We start from the raw sequence: 10,344 nt of genomic DNA, 5'->3' as shown, positions 1-10,344 counted from the left end.
TGGCTTGTCTGGGGTGCCGTGTATTTGACACGAGCGGTCGAGTATACGGTCCAAGCTGGACGGACCCGGCATACTTTGTTTGAATGGCTTATTGCACTAACCGGGTTTAGAGCCTTTGAATCCGGCATTGACTACCGTATCCTTAGTATTTTTCCTGTTAATGTGGCTCTTATGCTTGTTGCGACGTGACCTACTATTGCCGTCCTTGGTATCTGAGGTACCATGGTTCTTTGATATGTTATTACTGCGAGCGAGCCAGCTGTCTTCTCCCGCACAAAAGCGGGTCATGAGCGTCGTGAGAGATGCCATAGATTTCGGCTTTTCCTGACCAAGATGCCGGGCTAGCCACTCGTCTCGGATGTTGTGCTTGAAAGCCGCTAAGGCCTCCGCATCCGGACAATCGATGATTTGATTTTTCTTTGTAAGGAACCGAGTCCAGAATTGTATGGCCGACTCTTCTGGCTGCTGAATTATGTGGCTCAAGTCATCGGCAACTGGTGGTCGCACATAAGTGCCCTGAAAGTTGTCGAGGAATGCGGCTTCCAGATCTTCCCAACAGCTAATGGAGTCCACTGGCAAGCTGTTAAGCCAATGTCGTGCTGGTCCTTTGAGCTTTAGTGGGAGGTATTTGATGGCGTGTAAGTCATCACCGCGGGCCATGTGGATGTGGAGGAGGAAGTCCTCAATCCATACTGCGGGATCTGTTGTGCCATCTTATGATTCAATGTTTATAGGTTTGAAACCTTCTGGGAATTGATGTTCCATTACTTCGTCTGTGAAGCATAAGGGGTGTGCAGCGCCTCTGTATTGGGCTATATCTCGACGCAGCTCGAATGGGTCTTGCCCGCTGTGTTCGGCCCGGCCGGATTTACTTTTACTGTATCCGGCATGACATTTGTTGTCTTGCAGAGTGGTGCGCCCTCGTGATCCGTAGATCGATCTTGAATGCTTTGCCTTGTCCTCCAATATGTCTCGCGGGTCTGGCGTATCTCCCCATGCCTTTTTATTTGAATGGCGTTGGGGTGGAGGCTGAGCTTTTGGCTAGAATGCCTCTCTATCACGGCCACGAGGTGGCCGATCAGCCGTATCATACGCTTCTTCCTCCAGTCGGGGTAGTAACCTGCGCCTTGGGTAACTCTTGGAGGGGCGCTCGAGTTTATATTCCTCGGCCGCGAGGACTTTAGTCCATTTGTCAGCTAGCAGATCTTGATCAGCTTGAAGCTGTTGCTACTTTTTCTTCAAGCTATTTGTCGTGGCCATAAGCCGGCGCTTGAAGCGCTCTTGTTCGACGGGATCCTCTGGGACGGCGAATTCATCGTCGGCGAGGCTTGCCTCGTCTTCGGAGGGGGATGTAATTGTGATCCTCCTCCTCTCCGTCTGCCGCTCTCTTAGGAGAGTTGGCTCCTTCATCCTCCTGCTCTAAATCTTGCTGGAGGGGATTGTTGTTGTATTCGGCACTATCCGGAGTGTTATTATCTCCTGTGCCGGTATCACCACTTTTTCTTTGGCGGGACTTAGAGCGGCGCCGCTGACGTCGGTGCTTCGGTTGCTTCTTGGAGGGGTCATCCTCCGCTATCTCGTCACCATTACCTTCGTTGGGTGTATCCACCATGTATATGGCATATGACGAGGTGGCTTTCCAGTGCCCTATAGGCGCTGATTCATGTTCGTCTCCTACATCATCGTCCATACCGTCGATGTCTTCGGAGTCGAAGTCGAGCATGTCGGTTAAATCATCGACAGAGGCTACGAAGTGGGTGGTGGGTGGGCGTCGAATTTCTTCGTCCTCCGCATCCCAATCCTATTGGCAATAATCCGGCCAGGGCTCTCCTGACAAAGAGAGAGACCTTAGTGAATTCAGAATGTCGCCGAAGGGCGAGTGCTGAAAGATATCCGCGGCGGTGAATTCCATGATCGGCGCCCAATCGGATTCGATTGGCAGGGGCGCGGATGGTTCGGAGTCCGGAAAAGAGTCCGGCACCTTAGATTCACGGGCTGTGCATGGGGATTATGCTGGTGTTTGGCTCGATCGCCGTTGAGACTGCAGCCCCTGAGGCGGTGTCTAACCACCCGTCCTCGATTGGCGCAGTTGGCTCCGAGCTAAGGGTCGGAGCTGATGCGGGCGCGGCCTCTGGGGCACTGTTCGGCGGCAGAGCTAGGTCATACCCGTCGCGGCAGTGTGGCGCGCCCGGCTGTGGCTCGAATCCGTCGAAGATCAAGTCTCTGCGGATGTCCTCCGTGTAGTTCAAACTTCCAAATCTGACCTGATGGCCAGGAGCGTAGCTTTCAATCTGCTCCAGATGGCCAAGCGAATTATCCCGCAGTGCAAAGCCGCCGAACACGAAGATCTGTCCGAGGAGAAAAGTCTCACCCTGGACCACATCGCTATCGATGATAGTAGGAGCCATCAAGCCTAACAACGACGACACGGAGGAACTCTCAATGAAAGCACCCATGTCGGTGTCAAAACTGGCGGATCTCGGGTAGGGGGTCCCGAACTGTGCGTCTAGGCCGGATGGTAACAGGAGGCAGGGGACACGAAGTTTTACCCAGGTTCGGGCCCTCTTGATGGAGGTAAAACCCTACGTCATGCTTGATTAATATTGATGATATGGGTAGTACAAGATTAGATCTACCACGAGATCAGAGAGGCTAAACCCTAGAAGCTAGCCTATGGTATGATTGTATGTTATGATTGTTGTCCTACGGACTAAAACCCTTCGGTTTATATAGACACCGGAGAGGGTTAGGGTTACACAAGGTCGGTTACAAAGGAGGAGATATCCATATACGTATTGCCTAGCTTGCCTTCCATGCCAAGTAGAGTCTCATCCGGATACGAGACGAAGTCTTCAATCTTGTATCTTCATAGTCTAACAGTCTGGCCAATGGAGATAGTCCGGCTGTCCGGAGACCCCCTAATCCAGGACTCCCTCATCCGGCTCAAAGCCCGGCTCGCCAATCCGTCTGATGAAGACGTGAATTCCACCAAAGGGGACCCGGTACCCGTACTCAATTGAGCTGGCGTCGGGGCCCCAGCCTGCATCATCGATGTAGAGCTTGCCGCGACGACTCTTGGTCATCCGGCCCACAGCGTACCCCGTGAGCCCTTCGAAGCTGCCCTTCAAGAACTCAAATCCACTATGCGTCAGCCCCACGGTGGGCGCCAGCTATCATGAATTGTCACGGCAGATGTCCTAGCGAAAGGACTTAGTCATGAAGCCACCGCAACTAGGAAGCAATAAGGGGTTAATCGGGACAAAGGACACGGGGTTTATACTGGTTCGGCCCCTTATGGTGAAGGTAAAAGACTACGATCCAGTTTTGAGTGGGATTGCTTATGTCTCGATAACCAGGGAGCGAATCCGCTTGACCTAGCTCTCGATTTGATGTTACTTGTCCTAAGCCGTCGCCGGGTCGTCCCCTTATATACACGGGTTGACACCCTGCGGCCTACAGAGTCACGGCCGGCTCATACAACATGTCCGGCTCAGTGACATATCTTACATGCCTTACATTACAAGTCTATTCATACATGGCGTTTTATACTTACGGGCCTTAAGCCGCCTCTGGGCTTGGGCCTATTATAAGCCTAACTGTGAACCGTCATATTGTATACTCTTGGGCTTTATTTAGGTAAACCACCATTGTGGTTGACCCGGCCCCTCCTGGGCGGGTCATATCTAGTAGTCATATCCCCAACATTTAAGTAGAGACTACAGCCGGTAAAAGAGGGGTTACACCTCTGCATAGAGGGGGGAAGAGTTGGTGATGAGGGCGGTGAAGTTGTTGGTGTAGATTGCGGTGATGATGATGGCCCCAGCGGTGTTCCGGCGCCACCGGGGGAGAGGGGGAGAGAGCCCCCCTCCTTCTTCTTCTTCCTTGAACTTCTCCCTCGATGGGAGAAGGGTTTCCCCTCTGGTCCATGGTCTCCATGGCGTGGGAGGGGCCAGAGCCCCTCCGAGATTGGATCTGTCTCTCTGTCTCTCTCTGTTTCTGCGTTCTCAGATCTGGCCTTTCACCGTTTCTTTTATAACCGGAGATCCGTAACTCCGATTTGGCTAAATTTTGGACATGATCTCTATCCGGAAATTAGCTTTCTTGCGGCGAAAGAAGGGCTCCAACCGCCTTACGGGGTGGCCACGAGGCTCAGGGGCGCGCCCCCCTGCCTCGTGGCCCCCTCGGGCATCGTATCGCGTTGATTCTCCTTCCCAAAAATCATAAATATTCCAAAAAAATCTCCGTTAGTTTTTATCCCGTTTGGACTCCGTTTGATAAGGGTTTTCTGTGAATCAAAAAACATGCAACAGGCAGGAACTGGCACTGGGCACTGGATCAATATGTTAGTCCCAAAAATAGTATAAAAAGTTGCCAAAAGTATATGAAAGTTGTATAATATTAGCATGGAACAATCAAAAAATATATATATGATGGAAACGTATCAGTATATAAATAATAGCATTTAGCTAGGGCATTAACAAAGGGTATATAAATTAGCTATAAAAAACAAATAGCAGCATTTAGCTATAAACAAGAAACAATATCATTTAGCTATAAATAAAAAACGGTAGCATTTAGCTATAAATAAAAAACAGTAGCATTTAGCTACAAAAAATAGTAGCATTTAGCATTTAGCTATAAATTAGCTTTAAACAAAAAACAAAAGCATTTAGCTACAAATAAAAAACAGTAGCTATGGCATTTAGCTATAACCAAAAAACGGAATTGTTTTTTTTTCAAAAACTTGGTTAAAGTATGTTGCTATATAAACAAAAAAAAAGATTGATTTTATATGATATATGTCATTGATGTTCATTTGCATATTCCATTATTGTTGATTATATCTTTTCGTTGAAGTGGTAATGTTATATCTTTTCATTGAAGTGGTTCCATTGTGCCCAAATGACCTTTTGTTGTCTGCAGGGAATGAAGCAGAGTGGCCTATGTTTTGCCGGAATGTTGATTTATTTCTGTTCCAGCAAATTTCAGGTGCTCGATTTGTCCAATTTGTAGCAAAGGTTATGCCGAAATTTTCTGTGAATTTCGGTATGACTTGTGCTACAAACTAGGACATATCAAGTGACCGGGATTTGCCGCAACGGGAATGAATCAATATTCCTGCAAAACATAGGCATTTTTTATGTCATTATTCATTTTATTAGGTCTAGAATTAATTGACTATATTTAATCATAGGAAACATGGCTAGCAATGATGAAGGACATGGTTCTGGTGGTTGCAACATCTATGAGGCGGCAGACACCTATTTGAACCTTCTCGAGGAGCAATGGTTGTTGCTGTGCCCACCTGGCACATCCGAGACTGAGACCGGCGCCGAGAACCAGCGCTGAGACCGACACCAGTGCTGAGATTGGCGCTGAGACCGACACCGGTGCCGAGACCAGCACCGAGACTGGCGAAGCCGATATAGAATCGAAATCGAAGAGGATATGACACCCAAACCAGATCAACACTACTAGACTGGTGTTCATGGAGGTGAACCCCGGCAATTTTGAGCCAAAAGAGTCTTTGGAAGCGGGCACATGCTACGGCAATCAAATAGGTTGCATCCTACGGGCAACCGCCACCATCAATGATGAGAAACTAAAGAAGATAACAAATATGGACCACTCCCTCCTAAGGAAGCTGCACCAGGTATTCTTGTTCCCGGGCTGGGATGAAATCAAATATACTCGACCGTGGCAAGGCCTGGCAATGAAGAAGATAAACAAATGCGCCATGGGCAAGTTTGGCAGCGCGTTGTCCGCCTGGAAAGTAAGGGTGAAACATCGGATCATGTTCAAAAAGAAACCCTACTCCAAGATTGTAAAGGATAATCAGGAAATTACAGAAGAGTAGTTCGAAATATTCAAGGCGGCTTGCGTTGCCAAAGCCGCCAAACAAAAATCGAAGTACATGAAGGGGCTTCAAGAGAGGAACTTGGGGTGCCAACACCTCGGAAGTCATGGTTACGCGGGGAAGAGGCCCATATGGGCCAAGGAGGACGCAGAACGCGAAAGTTTGGGGATCCCAAATCCCTTGGCGGAGTTCACTATCCTGCAAGAGCGTGACATCATCAGGGCCCGGTACCATTGGGACCCTGTCAACAAGGTTTTCGGGACGGACGTGGTCATGAGGAGTTCATGAGATTGCTGGTAATTTTTAATTTACCCCCTAATTTTAGCTTTTGATCAATTCGACTACACGTTTAGTCATATTTGTAAAAGAGATCCTTGTTCCTTTTGTAGAAAGAGCAGCACAGGATTGCGGCCTAAAGCGACTCGCATCTGAGGCGTTGGCGAGGCCCAAGTGGGACACCCCGTTCAACCGGGCCTTGAACATATTGAAAGGACTCCCGGTGGACACTCGGGCATCGTATGGACGTGTGCACGGCGTCGGAGACGGCGCCACATGGAAGAAGTACTACTGTGAGACCACCAAGGAGAGAAAGGAAAGATGGAGGTTAAATGAAGAAGACATCGACATGAAGGTTGAGATTGCGGTTGGTAAGAAATCAGCTGAGACAGTCAAAGAAATGGTAGCTGCCGCAAGAGAGGAAATGGCGGCTTCGTATGGTGTGTTGATTAAGGCTATCATCAATTGGAGCAAGCAAAATCCAAATAAAGAGGCAGCAGACTTTCCCCTTTCCAACTTCTTCAGGAGCAGCTTGTTTACCATTGCACCAGAACATACTCACGCAACTGCACCTGCTCATAGCAGCCCGTCCTCCGTCTCTGGCGTGCTCAGCATGGCTTCGTCTTTGGATGAGCTTGACGCCCTCACGGTACCTGTCACACCGGCCCTCTTCAATATATGTATAATCTCATGTTTTCATCGCCTTTCGGATGTCTCACATCGCAGACATGTATTTGCAGGCTGAAGTAACCCCGTGCACCAATGTACACCATCATCGGCTAGAAGGTGGACATGGGAAAGGCGACGATAGTAAAGGCGAAGGAACAATTGTTCCACAGCTGGCCGATCCCCCTGACATCTTCAAAGTTTCCATGGCCAGTGTCAAACCGGGCCACGAGAATTTGGCTCTTCCGGTAACACTAGGGGGAGATGACGATAGACCCCGTGGCGGCTTGGCGATTGCAAGAGTTGGGTCATGTTGTGGTCGAAGAGTCTGCTTCATCTAGAGGCGGTCGGGAACACACCCACGACCAAGCAGCCTTAGCAAGGTATGAACACCAACACCCCACCTACCCAATTAACGTCGCCTATCGTGTCGGGTGAGGAAGAGGCTCCATTAGTGGCTGGTGACGTCACCCGCCATCGAAGAAGCAATTCATGATGCCATCGACGAGGATGACGATGAACCTCTATAGTATCTTAATACCAGCACCTATGACGACGGAGGATTGATGGTTCAGCAGTATGAGTACTCAAGGTTTGAGCGTGATGAGTTGGTGCCTGAATTGCCGAAGGATGAACGTATTATAGGCTCACTTCCAGTAGCAAAGAAGCATAGGAACAGACCGAGGAAAGGCAAAGTTGCTTCTATGATCCAGCCGCCTCCGTAGCCTCAGGTTCAAGACCGTATACCTATCATAGGTGCGGAAAAATGCCATATCCCCGGTGATCCGATCCTACCTAAGGCAGCGGTAGAGGCCATATACGGTGATCTAAGGAGACTTCATGATGATGTGCTGCGAAGAGAGAAAAGCCTAATCGCCTTGAAAAATCCAGGATACCCGCTCTACATGGTTAACATTTCCCAGCAAAGGTTGTACATTGACACGTTCCCCGCGGAAAAGTTCTTCCTTCGATTCGATTACATCTTCGACATGTTTCACTTGAAAAAACTAGATTTTACGTTTGTCCACCTTGTTGCCTTGTACAAGAACTACATTATCAGGATTGAGCAGATGCCTTATATCTGTGTCGATGACCCGTACTTCATGCACGAGGGCTTCTTGGCAGTCTACCCAAAGCACCGTGAATACGCGAGTAACTACATCGCAGATTTCATTGTTGGCAATAAGGACAAGGAGACGATTCTCGTGCCTTATCATCCCATGTAAGTCATCCACGAATATCCTTAATTCGATTTAAATCGTTCATTTGCACGCGTGGAGGCTAATTTGAGGTGTACTTATTTTGCACGGTGACGGGCGCGCCGTCCTCGTCATCTTTTGCCCCCGATTCTCCCACGCTCTTTACTTGGACTCATCGAAGAACATGAAGAAAAAGGATTACACCCACATTAAGTCTGTTCTCGACAGTGTTACCTTTAGCTACAGCCTAAGGGGTGGAGAGATCATGCTCAAGAAGACAAGGAACCGTGCGCCCACCTTCGGCCATCAGACCGACTTTTGCTGCATCTAGCAACCGAGTGGTACTCTCAGTGATGGATTCTACGTCCTCCACCACATGCTGGAGTACAGACGGGATCAGTAGAACCTTCGCATGTCACCTGGATCCAGCGATGCCCATATTTTGCAATGGGCAAAGAACCTAGGAGATACCTCGGATCATCGACTCCGAGTTGAGTTCTATCACATCCAGCGTGAACTTGCGCAAATCATCATGAAGGAGGTCCTCCAAAAAATAGGGATGTTCTACGAAGAAGGGCCAATGTCGCGAGAAGACGTCCGAACACGCGTAGCCACTCAGCGTCTCGACTTGAAGCCTTTCACTGCGCTCGGGGACTATCTTCCTGACTTGGATGGATGGCATGACATGTTGGAGTGATTGACGGTATATGACAATGTGTCCATTTAGTCCATACTTTCTCTATGACGAAATTTTGAGTTATGCACGACGAAAATTTATTTGTGATGTAATTAAACCGTCCTCCTCAACTAGCGAAGATCACTCTAGTTAGGGCATTTTGAGTACGATGAACTTTGTTATTTATGCTTATAATATGTTGCTTCTATTTTTGCCAACTTTGTCTCTTTCTGTTGCTCAACTATATATGTTGCATATTATCGACTCATGTGAAGATGCGGGTACATAGATCATCGATAGCGAAGAAGTGCTACGCCAGGAATATACGACGAGTGGCCGGAGTGTTAGGCCCAGGTGTACCAGTTTCCGAGCGACAGCCAGAGAGGGTTCGATAGTAGAGTCGAAGCGGAAAATAGTTAGTTTAGGTTCACGCTAGTGCGAGAGTGGGATATGAACCGGCGCCTCAAGAAGTACTACATTATGTATGATGAGACATGTCATGTAACTTGTATAGCTATACCGTGATTATGATGTGACAACATGATTTGTGTTGGATGATATGATGAGACTACTATGTGTATGATATGATGAGCATATTGCATGTTTATGATATGATTAGAATATTATATAAAACCTATAAAAAAACATCGCAAATACGTAGCAAAAAAAAGATATGTGAAAATATAGTAGTAGCGCTTTTTAGTGCTAGACAGAAAAACGCTAATGTTAAGGCACTTAGCAGTAGCGCTGGTTGAGAAAGCGCTACTACTAAGTAGGTATAGTAGTAGCTCGCGTGAAAACGGGTGAGGGCTTTTGGAGGCCGAGCTCCACGGAGCTTGTTTTCAAAATACAAATTTCCACAAGGTGAAAAAATTTGAAATTGTTTGTATACACTTTCACACATGTGTATTGCGTCTGTGCAAAAATTCAAAACCAAATACTTTCACATGTGGCGTACAGAAAGAAGACAAAAACATATTTCTAAAATGGGCCAATATTTTTGTTATTGGGCCGGATTTTTGTTTTTTTACAGCCTACAAATCACAACAAATTCAAATAATTTTCTTACACGTTTGTGCGGAAATCTATTAAGTTACCGTGGAATTTTTTTTATTTTTCTGAAACTTCGAAATATAAATTTTGATTTTTTTTAAATACCGAGCTCCCTGGAGCTCGGCCTCCGTTGGCATTTTCCGGCGTGAAAACGCACTACTGCTAGACGTTAGCTGTAGCGCCGTATTAGTAGCGCGGTGCCCCGCGCTAACGATAGCCCTTAAACATGCGCTACTGCTAGGCTTTTCCCTAGTAGTGGCTCTGAACCCCAAAAATGCTCTCAAATTTCTCCACAACATTCCTCACGGCTCTCTCTTCCATTCCTCCATACTCTGTATTTCCTGCGAATCAATCTCTGCACATTCAACCTTCCGTTTCACAATTGTATCTCTCTCTCGACTTTACTCCTTTGCTCCCGCGATCGATTCCCTCGTGCAGAGCCCGCCGTCCCCGGCAGCCGAGCGCTTTTGTCGAGAGGATCGTAGAAGATGCGCAGTATTGACTCCTTTTCATGCATGAGCCCTCACGTAATCACCCCATCCCCCTCACGGATCCTCCAGTTACCTCACATAATCACCTGTCTTTCTCTTCGGATCTACATCACATAATCACATCCC

This window comes from Triticum dicoccoides, chromosome 4A, assembly GCF_002162155.2.
Source record: "Triticum dicoccoides isolate Atlit2015 ecotype Zavitan chromosome 4A, WEW_v2.0, whole genome shotgun sequence".
NCBI lineage: Eukaryota > Viridiplantae > Streptophyta > Magnoliopsida > Poales > Poaceae > Triticum > Triticum dicoccoides.
Note: the sequence above shows the minus strand (reverse complement) of the source record.